We start from the raw sequence: 10,096 nt of genomic DNA on the forward strand, positions 1-10,096 counted from the left end.
CCCAAACGACTGAGATCTACCACAGATGTAAAGACAAAATCATCTAAAAAGTCAAGCGATGTACTTCCTGCAGTTTGCATCATTGGCAGAAGGTTGATCGCTGTATCAAAGAGGCTCACAAGACAAAGAAAGATAAATTGGTCCAAGCTGAAACTTTAACTGCTGGTGAGTAGATTATATATTGATTCTTGCATGTGTGTTTTCTCTTGCTCGTGGTAAATAGGACTAATCACAGTGAAATAAGTTGGCCAAAATATACATAGATAAGATAAGATAAGATAATCCTTTATTGTCCCACGTGGGGACATTTCATTGATGCAACGCAGGAAGATCCAGAGGTAGATACAGAAGAAAAGAACAGATCACTATAGGAATATGTGCCTAGTTTATTACATGTAGGTGTAGATGTAATGTACGTAAGACTGTATGATGATGTGAGTTGAATAAAAAGGCAATACAACTTTTGCGATTGTTTACTGATTGTGCTCACCCTTGATTGAAATTCTTTTACTTCTCCTTTACTAGGAAGTTTGGTCAAAGCAGCTGAATCAAGAGCAGATGAATCCATCCTGATGTGTACCAGAGGTAAAGATTGTGTTGCCATTGAAGGCACCTCTATCACAAGAGGTGTTACAAAGAATACACAAGCTTTCTGACAAAGAAGACAAGTGATGAAAGGTAACATTTTGGTAATCAAATAAAATATATATATTTCCATATATTTAGATAAATTCATAATTTAATTGAAAATTATTGTAATGACTACACGATAATTTTAAAGACGTTTGAATCAAAGCAAATTTCTGTTTGTAGTGAGCTAGTACATTTCAATCACTGACCAATCACTGCATTTCCTTGCTTTATACAGGTGACCTAAAGTCTGGGAGTACGGCGATGCATATACAGCATTCTGTGACACTGTCATCCGGACACGACTGATTGAAAATCAGGAAATCCTCAGAATGAAGAAGCTCTTGTCCCTGTTCCAGAAATTCATCAAAAAACACCCTGGTCATGGAAGTTACCGGTAATTAAATTATTCTTATTGTTTATGAAAGAAAACAATAGAAGATCAGATAAACATCACAGCTATGTTTATTCATGAAATTTCATTCAAGATCAAACCAATCCTGTTAGCTACAGGAGTCTACATATTTCCATTCATTTTGTTTATTTATACAGGGAAAACCCAGTGAGAAAAGTGGTTACCATGTTAAAACACAACACAAAATAAACAACAAACATAGGATACTAAAACACAAATAAAATAATAATTCTAAAACTAAAACACAAATAAAATAGTAATCTATCAATACTTATGAATTTCTATTCCTTGTCTAATTTTTACAGATCCGATCTTCTGAAGAAGAGATTACAGCGAGACTTCCCACAGCTGAATTTTCACAAACCACCAAGAAGAAACCTGAGTGAAATGGTTTCCACGGAGACGACAGGACTTCTCCACCAGGATTTTTCAACTGAAACTGATATGTCAGTTTCTGAGATGTCATGTAGTGATGGAGAAATGGTGCCAGAAAGTGGTAAAGATGCAGCACTGCGAGAGCTCTCAAGGACAGTTTACAGTGCAGGTGTATTACTGAAACAAGCGGTCAAGAGTGCCCCTAGTATGGATGAAACAAGCGGTCAAGAGTGCCCCTAGTATGGATGAAACAAGCGGTCAAGAGTGCCCCTAGTATCACTGAAACAAGCGGTCAAGAGTGCCCCTAGTATGGATGAAACAAGCGGTCAAGAGTGCCCCTAGTATGGATGAAACAAGCGGTCAAGAGTGCCCCTAGTATGGATGAAACAAGCGGTCAAAAGTGCCCCTAGTATGGATGAAACAAGCGGTCAAGAGTGCCCCTAGTATGGATGAAACAAGCGGTCAAGAGTGCCCCTAGTATGGATGAAACAAGCGGTCAAGAGTGCCCCTAGTATGGATGAAACAAGCGGTCAAGAGTGCCCCTAGTATGGATGAAACAAGCGGTCAAAAGTGCCCCTAGTATGGATGAAACAAGCGGTCAAGAGTGCCCCTAGTATGGATGAAACAAGCGGTCAAGAGTGCCCCTAGTATGGATGAAACAAGCGGTCAAGAGTGCCCCTAGTATGGATGAAACAAGCGGTCAAGAGTGCCCCTAGTATGGATGAAACAAGCGGTCAAGAGTGCCCCTAGTATGGATGAAACAAGCGGTCAAGAGTGCCCCTAGTATGGATGAAACAAGCGGTCAAGAGTGCCCCTAGTATCACTGAAACAAGCGGTCAAGAGTGCCCCTAGTATGGATGAAACAAGCGGTCAAGAGTGCCCCTAGTATGGATGAAACAAGCGGTCAAGAGTGCCCCTAGTATCACTGAAACAAGCGGTCAAAAGTGCCCCTAGTATCACTGAAACAAGCGGTCAAGAGTGCCCCTAGTATGGATGAAACAAGCGGTCAAAAGTGCCCCTAGTATCACTGAAACAAGCGGTCAAGAGTGCCCATAGTATGGATGAAACAAGCGGTCAAGAGTGCCCCTAGTATGGATGAAACAAGCGGTCAAAAGTGCCCCTAGTATCACTGAAACAAGCGGTCAAAAGTGCCCCTAGTATCACTGAAACAAGCGGTCAAAAGTGCCCCTAGTATGGATGAAACAAGCGGTCAAAAGTGCCCCTAGTATCACTGAAACAAGCGGTCAAAAGTGCCCCTAGTATCACTGAAACAAGCGGTCAAGAGTGCCCCTAGTATGGATGAAACAAGCGGTCAAAAGTGCCCCTAGTATCACTGAAACAAGCGGTCAAGAGTGCCCATAGTATGGATGAAACAAGCGGTCAAGAGTGCCCCTAGTATGGATGAAACAAGCGGTCAAAAGTGCCCCTAGTATCACTGAAACAAGCGGTCAAAAGTGCCCCTAGTATCACTGAAACAAGCGGTCAAAAGTGCCCCTAGTATGGATGAAACAAGCGGTCAAAAGTGCCCCTAGTATCACTGAAACAAGCGGTCAAAAGTGCCCCTAGTATGGATGAAACAAGCGGTCAAAAGTGCCCCTAGTATCACTGAAACAAGCGGTCAAAAGTGCCCCTAGTATGGATGAAACAAGCGGTCAAAAGTGCCCCTAGTATGGATGTAAATCTGCCTCCTACACAAGAGGATCTAAATGTTTCCTCTGCCAGAAAGATTGTGCCAATTGAACTTTATAACTTACTAGCTTGGTGTGTAGGTGCTAGTGATAAATTGACTTTGTCTAACATGGTAAATGTATCCGAGGAGGTTGATCTTTGTTTACTGTCAATTTGCCAATCAAACCAGTGTTGTACTTACACATTTTGACATCAATCATACTTATATCATTCCTCTGTTTGTATGTATATCCTATTCTGCAGAAAGTTTGCCTTATACTAGATCGAAAGATACACATGTTAATTAGCCTGTTTATCACGATGTAAATACTGCTTTTATGATTGTAATTATTCATATTGTTCATATTGTAAATACATTTACATAAAATTATATCCGTTCTATAGAATAAAACTTTTACCAATAGCCTATGTTTTCTTTCTTCAAATGGGCAACTGGTGTTGAAAGGGTTAAAATACTACTTTTAGATTATGTTTTTATAGTGTAGTATGAATCAAGACTAGAGAATTTGTAATTGTTGAAGCGTTCAGTTGAATACTAAATGTGGAGTAAGAGTTTTCAAGTGCGTAACGATAACATGCAGAATTGTTAAAACTGTTTTTTTAACTTACATTTGCACATAAACTAAAGCACCCAGAGTCTCACCACTTTACAGCCCTCAAGAAAGTAGTTATGTCTCTGAGAATCTGAATTTCTGAAGTAATCAATCAAAGAATGAAAAAAATAAGAAGGTATGAAGATGGGTGTACACCCCAATTTGTCACATATTTGGGTAAACTGGCAACTTCGACACCTATTTTCTCAAATACTGGCAGAAATCATGCGGAGAACTTTTTCCCCCAGCTCAAGTACATCTTTGAGATTGGAAAACCACTTTTGAAAAGTAGTCTTGATGTGGTGGAGCGAAATTCATTTTCTAGCCACATTCTGAGTTACAGCCTATGGTCTATATGTCAAACAACTGCTCAATATCAACAGCCAGTTAACGAACTACTCTGAATTTGTCTCCGTTTTCACCATCTATGTCCAAGAGAACTCTCCATCGCCATCTACGCAATACCAAAAACAAATGCTGATGCTGTTCAAAGGCCACACCTCCAGCTCCACCATGTTTACCATCCCTGGAGAAGTCGTGTACCCAATAGTCTGTGCCATGCCAAACAAACAGAGAGAAGTGTCGTACACACTCTGTCGTCCAGTCAAAAGCCTCTTCGGGACATTAACGGACACAACTTGTACATTCTGTCCATCACAGCTGAAGCAGTAACTGGTCGTGCCCCAACACCGCCACCTTCTGGTCATATTCAGACAGATTCTTTCAAAAATGTACCCCCAACTTTTTCAAGACATGCTGTTTTTGTGTGTCTTTACATAATGAACATATATGGATAATTCTGGCAGAAGTACACATCCATGAAATCAAATTCTTGAACGGGAAACCGCTTTTCATAATTTTTCATAAAGAAGTTTCTACAAACAAACCATTCTCCTCTGCTCTCACCTTTAAGCCATAAAAAACAAATAACTACTCAATAGCTGATATGTGTAACAATACTCTGTGATCTCTTCTTCATTTATGTTCTTCTTTCACTATTAAAGAACAAAATATTAATCAGTATTAATTGAAACTTTAAAAAAAAAAAATCAGCTCTACTTTTGCAATTTTAAACACGTATTTTTCAAAATTTCATCACAAACTGCAACTTAACAGACGTAAAACTGTGATAAATATTTACAGCAGGGGCCGTCCCACAAAAGCTAATTAGAAAAAACATTGTAAAATGATGAAAAACAGGAGAACCTTCTCATAGACTTTAAATACTGTGTTGCAGTTAAATGCAATTATTCATTATTAATAGGAGGCTTGTATCTATTTGCTTTGTTGAATCCAGGTGGCGACTGTTTTTTTTAATGTATTTGTTTTTGGACGTGGGGAAAATCAAAAGAATTGTAAAAACTGCCAAAACACAATATTTAATGAAACAAAAAAAATCCAGCGACGAAATCCAAAAACCAACGGAACTCACTGGGAAAAGGGCACGACAGATGCGGACCAGGAGTTGACAATGGGCCAACAAAGAAACACCAGGTTTGAATACACACCGGGAGACGCGACAGGTGAGAGACATCAGGCAAATCACCGACAGGAAGTAGAACTGAAAAACAGCACTGAGGACACGAACAGGGTAAAAACACACAACATACACGACACAGAACACAAGGAATTACCGTATTTTCTGGACTATAAGTCACACTGGACTATAAGTCGCACCAGCCAAAAAATGCATAATAGAGAGGAAAACATATATAAGTCGCACTGGAGTATGAAATGCGGTTGCAAGTGTGAAAATAACAAATAATATCACATATAAGTCGCTCCGGAAGTATAAGTATATAAGTATAAGTATAAGTCGCACCCCGGCCAAAACGATGAAAAAAGGTGCGACGTATAGTCCGGAAAATACGGTAAAATAAGACCGTGACATTGATTTAGAGTCTGACACGCCCACAGTGCAGTCCCCAACCGCTGGCACAGTGGCTGAGTGACTCGCCCTCTCGCTCGGTCACTGGTTCGACTCCCCTTTCGCATTTGTTTCTCCCAGTTTCTCACGTTCTCAAGCGAAAGATCCTCGTGTTTGTTTGTTTGTTTGTTTGTTTGTCCCCCCCCTTTCTATTTAGCCCCAAAACACTAAACAGACACCACCGAGATCGCAGCAGCGTTGAGCGGCCCCGGGGCCATTTGCGTGTCTCTTATTATCAGTAACTGTCAAGAGGAGGCAGCACACAGCCCCGGGCACGCTCTCGCTCTCGCTCCCCAAACCATCTACACACAGAGGACGCTTCAGCAAAACAGGCCGCTCAATATAATCTGGTTTCAGCGACGCAGATGCAGATCGTTCGGCTCGATTTGGTGATGGAGGGAGATTTTTGGGGGTGTTGTGGAGGTCAATGTCAACTCAGTGATGTCGCTCAGGTCGATAGAAAAGCAACAGATGAACTAATCGTGAATTAACTGAGCTTTTTTCAGTGATAGAGGCTCATGTTTGGAGGATGAAGTGTTTCGTTTGAGGCTAAATAGCGCTATAACGAGGCCCTAATGTAGAAGTAGAAGCGTAATGAGTAATAGTAAAGAAGTAACCTTACTAATGTTGTTGAGTTACATATGTAAAATCAGACGTAACTGAATCCATGTCATTGGTACAGTTCCTCTTTCTTTTGGTGGTTTCAGAATACAACGACTTTTCTAAAACATTGTGGTGTTTGATCATGACATTTAGGCTTCGAACTGCGCTGAATTAGTGAGGAAAAATATAGAATAATAAGCTCTTATGGTGAATGCGTGTGTTATTTTACCTCTTCGCTAATAAATGCATAAAATCGGTGAAACAAAAAGCTGTTTTAATGTTTCGTGTCATGTTTTTTCATCCTGTTATTTACTACACAACCACGATATTCAGACCACAATACTCCAGACCAGACCAAGTGATACAAAACACATTTTAATGCAGGTATTCAGTGTTATGTCACTAAACACATGGTCAAATTCTTCTTCCCATTGCTGTTCAATGCACAACTTACATTAAATTCAATCAAATTTCCCTTTGTCTTTTGAAGGATCAGGACCTTTAACGACATCACCAAAATGTTAACACCGTGTCACCGCTTTTTTTCTACTTCATTATCTCCCGTTGATCCGAAGCAAACAGTTTAAGACGATCTCGTTTAAACACTTTAACATGAATTAAAAAAGTGAGCTCATTACAGCGGTAGAGGCCCTTAAAAAGTCGGTGTAAGAGACTGAATCCCGGGCTGTGTTCAAAGCACAGAGCGCGCATTATGCCTCATTGTGTCCCGAACAAATTGCATAAAGGGTGAAGGGTGAGGATAAAGGGTGTAGCCGCGGCAGTACCAGTCGGGACAGTCGGCTTAACCTGACATGGGACAGGTAACCAGGATACCCAGGAGTGTGTGCTCTGCTCCCCTCTGGCTTTTAAGCAAATATTGACTGGGATCTTTAGACAGGCAAATGGCTTCTCTCATTGACTCAGCCGTGTTTCTGCGAGCTCGATGAAAGGTTAACTAAAAGCAGAAGTCGGTGGTTAGTTGTGTTTACTCACATTACGGAGGTGAGCGGTGTTTGGTGAGATTTTGATGTTTTTGTCCTTTACCAAACCTGAGTAATATTTGGTTTGAAGTGCTCTGACGTGGGTGAATGTCCCGGTCGCTCCTCCCACTGTGAGTCGTTACAGTATCACAGTGATAAAAGTGACACCTGCATTTGCTTTTTCTGTGTTTTCTTTGGAAATATTGCTCTTTATGTGATGTTTTGTCCGTCTGATAACGTTGAATTGTGTCATAAATCAACTGCAGAACTCAAATATTTGTTTTTCCAAAGGCTTTTTTACTGTTACTCGAGTAATTATTTGTGCCACTGTTTAGTTTTTCAGTTTTTTTCAACTGATACCTGTGTAATAGTATTTTAAAGTAGCGTTACACAAGTACATATTTTGACTATACTCTTTATTTATGCTTTTTTATGCTTTTACATACAACTCTTAGTGAGTGACAGTTTGAATTGTAATTTATCTGATCTATTTCCAGCTCCTTTTTGCTCTAGTTAGTGCACTTTACAAGAATTTCAGTTTTTTTGTTGTGTGTGTGCGTTGCTTTTGCTCATTTTTTCAAGATTTTGCGTCCAAACTGCACCAGAATAATCACTAAACATGTTGCCTGCCTAATTGCACACATTAAAACACACAATATACTCTCTTTAGCTTCACGTAGTCATTTCTATAAAGAGGCTATACATTTAATGCTGACTGCCCTGGAAAAACAATACCGGTGCATTTATTTGGTGATAGTGTCAGTTGTCCTACTGTTTGCATTAGATGACTCACGTTGCCCTTTATGGCGAGGACAGAACTGTCAGGTGTCACTTGAACGTGTCCCTCCTGCGCGGGGGAATCAACGCCTTGACATTTAAAACTCAGAAAACAACGCAAAAGATCATCGCGTCGGGACTTGTTTGACTTGGAATTAACCCGAACATGTAATCTCACCACAAACACAAAAGAGGAATCGTCGTTTTTTTTTGAGGACGTCAGGCTTGTGTGCACAATAAACGTGGACCAACCGGATGCGTTTGGCCGTATGTTTAAATACACGCCCTCACTCCATTTGAGCTGAATGTGAAGAAGAACAGTCGAGGCACAGAGTGTTTCAAAATGTGGCAGCGTCGAAATTGTTAACAAATAAGTTAAACTAGGGCAAAATGTAAGGATTAAACTGGTTATTTAGCGACCGCCATGACTTCGACTGCCATTCGGGGACCACGAGGCCTTCGCGAACCCATCGGCCTCTCTTACCATATGCTGCCTGCCGCCGTGATGAATTGTGCACGCAAAAAGCAGATGGCTCTATCAAACGCATGCGTGTGAGGTTGATGTTTGGTTAATGATTACCAAAGACTGTCCCATTAAAAGCCCCTGTCTGCCCCTCTCTGTGACGCAAGAGGCCGCTGATGAATATAATATAATACAGGGACCAATGGAAGAAGAAGAAGACGAAACGAGCAGTGCTGTCAGTGTTCCAATGGGAAAAACACACAGAGATCATGGCTCAAGTTGTAAATGTCAGGAACTGGTCATAAAACACAAGGAGCTACAGTTTTGGATGCAGCCCAGTGTTGTTTGTCTGCTTAAATTGCGTTGATATAATGTTCTGAAACTGATCGTGTGGTATATGTGTAGTACGTGCTCTTTGCGACAAGGCCCTGTTGTTCTGGATAAAAGTCAGTTTTCCCAAAGCCTTATCTCTCACCGGCTGTATGCAAATGAGCAGCTCTGCCTATTCAGTGAGACGCCCTGCACACCTGGAGCCTTAGTCAAACACAGTCTTTTATTGACAATCATTGTGCATCATACATGAATCCAAACGCATTCGCCTCATTTACACGCCTCCATAACATAGCAGCAGTGGCGGTGCATCCATCACAACTCAAAACCAGTCTTTCACCATTACGCATGCGTCAGCCAGACTGCGTTACGTCCATCATTTGCATAGTTAGGGACTTTTTTTTGCGACGCTCCTTGTACGTTGGGGGGTTAAAAAAAAAGAAGAAGAGAGTAGACAGTAGTTTCTTCACAGATGTCAATCCGTACCTGCGTAACGCGAGCCGAACGAACAAAACATCACCTTCAGGTATTGTACGTGAGGCTCAACGTGAAGCAAATACGGACGTCAAATTAAAAGAAATTTAAAAAAAAAAATCAGCCAAAAAATGATGATGTCGCACCGGGACTGTCCTGTCGTGGCATCCTCCAGCTCCCTGAAAAGTTTGGACACGTTAGTAGAGTAGTTATTAAACCCACACACACGCACACACACGCACACACACACACACACACGCACACACACGCACGCACACACACACACACACACACACACACACACACACACACATACACACACACATACACACACACACACACACGCGCGCGGGATGGAATAAAGCGCACATAATAATAATCATTCATGTTACCTTTGCAAAATGCCGCAAACGTCCCGTGCGCGCGCGCAGACGGGCCCCGGCGCATCATCCCGTACGCGCACTGGACTGTGTCGTGCCAGAGACAGATACACACCTTTTATACCTGTGTGTGTCGTCTCTGCCCATCCGCGCGGTCAGCCCTCCCCCCTCTGCTGCTGTTCCTCCTCCTCCTCCTCCTCCTCCCCCCGTCCCCGTCCCTCCCCTGCCTCCGGTGCGCCCCTGTGCGCGCAGCCCTGTCCCGGCGCAGACACCTGTCGCACGGTGCGTTGCTCTGATCCAATATTGACTCAAAGTGTGTGTGTGTGTGTGTGTGTGTGTGTGTGTGTGTGTGTGTGTGTGCGCGTGTGTGTGTGTGTGCGCGTGTGTGTGTGTGTGTGTGTGTGCGTGCGTGTGTGTGCGTGCGTGCGTGCGTGTGTGCGCGTGTGTGTGTGTGTGTGTG

This window comes from Eucyclogobius newberryi, unplaced genomic scaffold (genome assembly GCF_026437365.1).
Source record: "Eucyclogobius newberryi isolate DKJ021-1_F unplaced genomic scaffold, fEucNew1.0.hap1 SCAF_14, whole genome shotgun sequence".
Taxonomy (NCBI): domain Eukaryota; kingdom Metazoa; phylum Chordata; class Actinopteri; order Gobiiformes; family Gobiidae; genus Eucyclogobius; species Eucyclogobius newberryi.